We start from the raw sequence: 8284 nt of genomic DNA, 5'->3' as shown, positions 1-8284 counted from the left end.
TAACCCTGGGGGCGATTGCCTCTGGTGGAGTCCCTCTTCCTGTAAGTAACTGACAAGGCTTTTCTAGTTAACATTCTCTTATCTCTGTCTTGCTGGGAGCTGTTCTTTCTCAGTGTGATTGCTTCTGGCAAACCCACCCTGCTCCTCCCAAGGAGCGTTCTTCACTGCTTTTTCTATAACTGCGGAAGAACTATAGGCTTTTCAGGGAAAAAGACAAATGGAGCTTGTTCAATCAATAACTTTAATTTTACATACAATTCTAAGTAAATGGAGTCTGATCACATGGTCTCTCAAGTTTTCTTTTGTGGAATGAAGAGCACACATTCAGAGACATTTACCTTAAACTTGGCTGAACATTACAATCGCTTGGGAGAACTTCTAAAAAAATATACATGCCTATCCCTCCTCCCGCTAACCTGGAGACTTGGAGCTGTTAGAAGCACTCCAGGTGATTCTGTTTCATGGTTGGAAAATTGTTGGTGTACACCATTTTTCTGGGGTGGGCTCTGGACAGACGGGAGCCCAGGTTAAATGAGAGATTTCTGTACCACTCTAGGGCAAGGACATGGCACAGACATTACACACAGCCAGCACAAGGACGTGGAGGACCTCTGAATATTGGGCTGAAATTTTCACTTGAACAAGTGTCAGAGCTGGACCTGGATTCCAGAACTAATTTCTCTTTACTTTTTCTCTGAAGCTACTCTGTCATGTTTCTGGAGATGGCTTACCTACTTGTATGTTTTGTGGGGCTCAACTCTGTTTACGATATATTCGAATAGCTCATGGGCTTTCGTGCATGAAATATCACCAGTTGTTGACATGACCAGGTACATACCCATCTGAAGAAAAACTAGTGAAAACTCTTTTACCTTTATTTTTTTTAAAGATTTATTTATTTTAGAGAGAGAGAGAGAGCTTGAGTGCGAGAGGGGGAGGGCCAGAGGAAGAGGGAGAGAGAATCCTAGAGTGGACTCCCTGATGAGCGTGGAGCCAGATCCCAGGCCTCTGAGATCAAGACCTGAGCTGAAATCAAGAGTTGGCCCCTTAACTGACTGAGCCACCCAGGCGCCCCCTCTTAGAAATCACTCTTGGAATCAGAGGCTCAGAGCAATGTCTTCATGCCTGTCTGACCCACTCCCTTGCCACCCAAAAGTGACCTGTGAGTAATGGTGAAGCAACATACCGATTAGTGTATGGATGCTTGTTAGGGTACTAGCCAAATATTGTTACATACTTTGGAGACAATTTCTGTGGAACAAAAGAATTCCAAGCATAGGCCAAGGGCCCACTTCTCCTGAACAATATCCAACACAATAAAATTCCAGAACAACAAACCAATTTCAACCGTCCCTGAAAGTCTGTAGCAGGCCCTAAAATTTTCAGTCCAGAAAAAAGGAAAGTACTGGGGATTATGAAGGCATGTTTTATTGGAGTAACTGGCAAGACAAAAAATTTACTGGGGTGATATGGTTTAGACATATTATTGTTTTCTCTCTCTGTGTTTTCTAACCACATCTTTTATTAATTTTTGGTTTTAAGGGGGGCAACATGAAAATATTAAACCTACACTGGGCAATAGTAATACCCTAAATGAGATCCTTAGTCGTATTAAAAGTTAAGGCTTCCTTATTTTATTATGAAGTAATTTAGGTGATAGAGAAACTAGGACTCATTGATTACATCCCTGATTTTCTCAGAGCCTGGATCCCATGGGGATCTTCTATGGCTTCATGAGTATTTTAGAAAGAAACCTAGAAAGAAAGAAAACTAGAAAGACAATCTATTGGTGCATTTCCTTAGAAATCCAGGGGTTTTGACTGGTTTCAGAGGTGGCTGCCTGGAGGGGCTCATTGATGCCATCAGGACTCTTCCTGTCTATTGCTCAGTTGGCTTTCTTCTGGTATGGCCTTACTCTCTAACAGGCGACGTCCAGCTGCTTCAGACTTACATGGCATGGTCTCAGCTCGGAAAAAGGACCCCCATTCTCCCAGATTAGATCATGTGTATCTCCCCTCCTCCCTTGTGCCTAGGGGATGAGATGCACTCTTCATTGGCAGAAGTCACAGGCCCCTGCGATGACAGGGAAGGTCTGTCACATGGTGTGAGGAAGCAATTCCTAAATGGAAGAGGTTGGGACAAAGAAGTTAATTTTTTTAAGAGCTTACTTTGGGGTGAGAAAAGTTACTTCCGATTTGCTATGCTAATGATGAAAAATAACTTCATTCTACCGTTATACGACTTTTGGATTTAATGGAGACCACAACAAAATGTATGATCATCACATGGAATGTGTTAGTATGCTGAAGGAAATTTCCATTCAAAACCCAGTATCATGTCACTTTCTTAAAATGGTTCTCTTGTAAATAGCCAAAAATTTATTGTGGAAGTCTGAGTTTTATTTATTTGATAATCTCAGAAATGGAATGAAACAAGTCACACAATTCAAATATAGATGATCTTTCTGAGGAAATGGGCTGAATGCAATTTTATTTCAAATGTACGAAAGGTATAAAGAAATCTCTGTTAAATATTTTAGAGAAATAATTATGTTGTGAGTTTATATCTCATTCAATCCTTTTGATAAATATGGATTTCATCCACTAGAGTTCCCAATAGTAAAAACTAAAGTAGAATGTGCTTAGTATTCCTAAAATAACAAAACCCTCGAAAAACCAAGTAATTAAGTGAATCTAAAGAATAACATTACCAAACTACACATGACATGAATCATGATGTACCCCGAAACATTTAGTTAATTGGGAAACATCAGCAGGCCCATACTCTAGGGGCTGTACATCGTGCTTGAGATTTTTTCTATATTCTTTACTGTTTTCTCCAAACATTTTTTGGAGTCTTTTTTTTTTTTTTTAAAGATTTTATTTATTTATTTGGGAGAGAGAGAATGAGAGACAGAGAGCATGAGAGGGAGGAGGGTCAGAGGGAGAAGCAGACAACCTGCCGAGCAGGGAGCCCAATGTGGGACTCGATCCTGGGACTCGATCCTGGGACTCGATCCTGGGACTCCAGGATCATGACCTGAGCCGAAGGCAGTCGCTTAACCAACTGAGCCACCCAGGCGCCCCATTTTTTGGAGTCTTAAAAAGGCCTTCAGAAATTAAGTCTACAAATGCTAAGCAGGCTCCACTGAGTATGTGGAAGCGAGTCCATAGAAAATGTCAGGCACGGAGATCATCTGGATGGGTTGACTACCAGGTGGGGCTATCATCACATTCACAAACCAGACTCTAGGTCCCCAGTGCGCTGTGGTCTGATCTGTGGCTGCCCAGCAGTTGAGATCGTGTGGATTCTTCCCACCGGGGCGGGAGCGGCGGTGCGTGTGTGGAAGGGGTTTGAAGGTGGGAGTGGGGGCGGGCATGTGGGAGTGGTTTGGAGGTGGGAGTGGGGGGTGGGCCTATGGGAGGGGCTTAGAGGTGGGACCGGGGTGGGAATGGGGGAGGGGATAGAGCTGAGGGAGGTGGCTGCGCTGGAAGTGGGGGTGCGAGCGGGGGCGGGGAGAGGGAGGGGGTGGGGAGGGGGCGGGACGGAGGCGGGGCGGGGCGCTCTATAGGGGCGTGCACACTCCACAGGGACACGCGCTCTGGGCCACAGCAACTCGCTCCAAGTTCCCTCCCTCGCGCTCCGCGAAGCCCGCCTGAGCCCTCCCACTCGGTGCAGACAGAACCATCGCGGCCGCCGCCAGCCGGGCCCTCCACGGCCTTGCGTCCCGAGCCCCCTTGGCTAACCGGGTCAGCTCTTTATCCGTGGCCCCGCGGAGGCGGCGCGAGGACTCGGCTGCCCCTGCGGCCCGCGCTCGGCCCTCCGGCGGCGCCGGCGGCCCGGACCCCCTTCCTGGCGGGCCCGACCTTCCTCCCTGCAGTCCCCAGGAGCTTGGCGCCCGGCTGGGGCCGCACTGCCCGGGGCCGGGGAGCGCGGCTGAGGTAAGGCTGGGCCAGGGGCCGGGCCGGGGCGGGGGTCGGGCGGGTGGCCGCGCGGGCTCCGACTGCGGACAATGCTCGAGCCGCGCGCGGCCGGAGCGGAACCGGGTCCGCCTCTGAGCCTCCGCGCCCGGCTTGGGTGTCCATCTAGGCCGGCCCGGGAGCCGCACTGGCCGGGACGGACCCCCCAGACCGGCTGTGTGGGCCGCGAGAGGAGGCGCTCGGCTGCGCGTCTGGGATGGGCGGGGAGGCCGGGCAGGGGCGCTGCGGAACCGGGCGGGCTTGCGGGGCGCGAGCGGCGGGCTCCGAAAGCGCGCCTGCCCCTTGCTGCTGGAGGAGTGGGTAGGCGAGGGACCCGGACTCCGCTCGACCCCTTCTCCTCGCGTGGTCTCCAACCTGGGGGGCTAAATCCCTGTGGGTATCACTATCTCCTAATCGCCGGCTGGGAATTCTTGCAAGAGATGCAGATGCAGAGGCTCTGAAAGTTTGTGTTTGGTTACCCCTACCACCTCCACCCATGGTCTCGGTCCTCTTCACTTTCTTTGAAAGCACACAGATTTGAAATAGAATGAAGTTATCCTTGGCTCCCTCGTGCACCCGTCACCCAGCGGAGCTCGTAACTTGGCAGCAAAGCGCGTGCAGGCTGTGGGAAGCCGCCGGTGCCTGCTGCCCAGCCTGGTGCCCTCTGATTGTTGTTGGGAGCGGGAGCTGCGTGGTGGAAATGGCAGTGACAGTTCGCCCTCCGCGCAGGCTGGTGGGGAGGGTGGCAGAGAGAACTTTTCTGTGTGCTGCAGTGACTCGGGGAAAGTGGAAAGAAAACACCTAGTGCCCGGCTTTTTAACCCTTTCAAGTTGTTATTTGGATTTACTGAGCCACAACAATGAACAGGCTTTCTTTGCTGCCTAAGATACAGGCAAACTCTGGGTTTTTCCTCACGGCCATATCCTGTGCAAAATCTGGCACACATCTGTGACAACATTGCATGGCTGGCATTGTGAGAACTACAAACTGGTTTGTTTTTGAGAAGGGGAATGTGATAGTAGAATACGCATTTTTGCAGTATAGATAATAGGACTTTTATTTTCCTCATTCCCCTGCTGGTGTTGAAGACCTTTATGTAGCATCTTCTCCCCAGTTTACACGTGGAGTCATTCCACGTGTACTAACCTGTACTTATTTTGTGACATCACAACCCCTGGTCATTCAGATCATTCAGCATGATTATTTTAACATAAGGGTGAGGTAAATGATAAGCCAGACTTCTTTGTCCTTAACATCCCATTGATTTATCCTATGGTATTTATGGTGCTACTATAGATCTTAAAACAGTAAAGTCACTCATTGAACAGGGAGGTGCCCATGCTTTGTGAACCTGATAATCTGTTAAGTGCTTTGAGCAGCGCCTGGAACACAGTGCTAGGTAAGTGTCACCTAGTTTTATTTTTAATTTTTTTTTTTTATCAGTCCGTATGTTTTTCTGTTTGGAAAACAGTTGTTTTGTTTTTCAGATCGGAGCACTTTTAAGTCATGGTCTATTTTAAGTCTGTGGTTTAATTTTAGATCCGAATTGAGGTTGGGTTGTTGTTTTGCTTATGACTGACAGTCTGTTCTGTGTATTCTTATGCACAATATAAAGCAGATCTGTAAGGGCAAGAACACACAGTCCTGAGCCGTCATATCCAGGTACATTTCATAATAAGGAGACTTAATTACCCTTAAGGGCCTAAGTGTCTAAGGAGAAGCCTAGACATTAGGGGAAACATGGGCTCTGGACCCCATTCTGAACCCCCTCGTTCTCTGGGTTGACAATAAAACTTCTGATTCCTACTTGAAATTCCATTGTGGTGGCACAACAGTGGGTAACTTTCATTGGGGCAAAAGGTAATGATACATAAACATGTGCATTGTATTAAAAAAAATAATAAACGTGCGTGTGGTATATCCATCAGCCAGATCCTAGAATTCTTACTTGGGCTTTCAAATCTTTAGAGCAGCCTAATTAGCTACCGTAAGAAAAATGAAAACTACTTACTTGCCATGTGTCTGTAACCAAATGATTGTGTTTGCTACCTAGATATCTTGCAAGATTGTCAGGGGTTTGCTTTCATTTTGAGGTCCCCCCCCCCACTGCCTTTTAACTTTGAAATGATACCTCTTTCATTCCTCAACAGTTTGCTTAGCTCATCAAAGGCATGGCTAACTCTTGGGGCCCTGCTGTAGGCACAGTCTGACAGTAGGTGGTGCTGTGGGTAATGCTGGTGGACAAGGCGCATTTGTGGTCAGGTAGAATTGGAAGAGTTAATTTAGTAATCCCATTGCTTGCCCTTGCCCCCAAAATATACTCTCACCATACAGATACCGTCTAAACAATCTTTTTAGGAATAAACTTTTTAAAAAGTGTCTCCTTTGTATATCCACAGAGAAATAGATTTTTCAATCTATTTACTTGGCCAGATTTTTCTTTCTGAAAACCTGAGTATTCCAGGTGTTATGACAAACATCGCTTTGTAAAAATCGTATTTAATCAACTGTACTCTTTCCTCTTATTTGTCCGTGATAGGTTAAGATTGATCCTTCTGAGCCTAGGGGATGTCCAACTAACCTGGACTTGTTTTCAGCACTTAACTTGTAAGAGAGAGAAACAAATGATAAGAAACCCAGTTGCATCATGACTTTAAGAAAACAGCTTCTCATTTATTCTAATTTTTACCGTTTTTCTGGGTCCCAGTATGATGCAATGAGCATTGATATTCAGGATGAAGACTCTGAAGCTCTGCAAAGCCATGACTCATCCAAGAAAAAGATATTCATTCTATTTAGTACAGCACCAAGGGTAGGGAGTGAATAAGAAGTCTCAGAACAAGGGCTTTCTGGACTGTAACTCGAGTTATCTCTGTGGGCTGGCTCGGGGACTGGCCTCGTCCTGGGCAGTTGACAGTGGATTCTCTTTATTCCAACACAGGATAGTGGTTGTTATCTTCTTTCTTCGGGTGACATGAAGTGACTGGCTGAGTCACGTAACTACTAAGTAGCAAAGCTGCGATTTTTAACCGGGGGCCTGTGTGCCTCTGGAACCCATGGATCTTTCCACCACCCCATGTGGAATAGCCTCTGTTTTGCACATTCAGGAAGTGCTCATGACGTTCTTTAGGGGTTTGATACCAACAAATCTCTTTTTCATAACTCAGTGACACGCTTTGAATTTCCTGGGTAACATTGGGAGTCCCAAACAGGAGAAATGAAGTTAATTTTAATATTCAGAGATAACCTCCTGATATTTCACAATACTTATTAAAGATTGCTTATTTTAGAAGGACTAAGGAGAAGACTGGCAGGTTTAACTTCTTTCAACTATGTAAAGGCCAGTGCAAGTGGGTTAGATTATGAAGCCGTGTTGTGTCTGTTTTTGGCTTTCTCGCGTAGGTGGTCTGGTGAGAGTCCTAGCCTCCCCTTTACCACCACTGACTTTCCTTCCCTTGGTTAAAGGAACTTTATTCACTTCCATCACTTAACTACATCAAATAAGTACATTACGATGATTAATGGACACTGGATCAAACTCCTTTCAATGTATTCCTTTTTTTACTTTTACACTTGAGGCAGAGCTTAGTTTAAATTTTAATGGTCATTTTTGTATTGAAAGCATTCTAGAAGTACAAAAAAGTAGTACTGGAGAATTGTTCAGAAGAGAACACAAATTTTGCCCAAAATATTTTACCAAAGAAGCTAAAGGTAGCATTGGTTCTGAAGTTTGAAAGGATACGTTAACTGGATCATTCGCGTGGAAGATTTTAGAGAAAGTAGTAAGAAATACGGTTTTTCATTGTTTATGGATGTCATCACCCGTACAATTAACTATAGATAATGAAGGTATGGGCAAGGCTTCAAAATGTTTGCAGAATTCATTTGCCTCCTGTTTTTAAGCCTGGGTTTATTTCTAGATTATCTCTTGTGATACAAAATTAATGACCTTAAATCATGCATATTCCTATTATGACACGTTAGGTTTCTTCTTTCCTGTGAAAAGGGACTGCATGTGATGTTTATGTTTTTTAACATTTTGAGTCTCATAAGGAGAGTCACATGAGAACACAGCATTCAAAGACCTAAGACTGGGTTTGTTTTTGTTTTTTTTTTAAACTTTAGTAGTTAGTAGATGAAACAATTTACTTCCTCTTTCCAGTATGTTTGGTGATAAAAATAGTGAACATGTGGATGATTAAACAATTTTAAACTGGAACTAGCGCAAAAGCTGGAATTTTAAAACTGTAAACACTTTAGAGGGAAGTTCAAAGGTGAATAGTAAGCAAAAGGAAACAATATGTCATTTGGCAGACAGGTTTCTA

At 45.3% G+C, this 8284-nt stretch overlaps 1 protein-coding gene across 6 annotated transcripts in view; it reads left to right on the top strand.

The window, feature by feature from the left end:
* Positions 1 to 3599: 3599 nt before the first annotated feature.
* The window catches only part of FAM110B (family with sequence similarity 110 member B), a 147969-nt gene continuing 143284 nt past the window's right edge, over positions 3600 to 8284 (top strand). For all 6 annotated transcript variants that reach the window (XR_010410701.1, XR_010410700.1, XM_054512612.1 and 3 more), the window contains exon 1: positions 3600 to 3941. The gene's annotated coding sequence lies outside the window, so the exon portion shown is untranslated. The remainder of the gene's footprint in view (positions 3942 to 8284) is intronic.

The sequence above is a fragment of the Mirounga angustirostris genome, unplaced genomic scaffold, assembly GCF_029215605.1.
Source record: "Mirounga angustirostris isolate CCGP_5_RB_7025 unplaced genomic scaffold, mMirAng1.0.hap1 SCAF_4, whole genome shotgun sequence".
Classification (NCBI taxonomy): domain Eukaryota; kingdom Metazoa; phylum Chordata; class Mammalia; order Carnivora; family Phocidae; genus Mirounga; species Mirounga angustirostris.
This window is presented reverse-complemented; position numbering and strand designations above follow the sequence as displayed.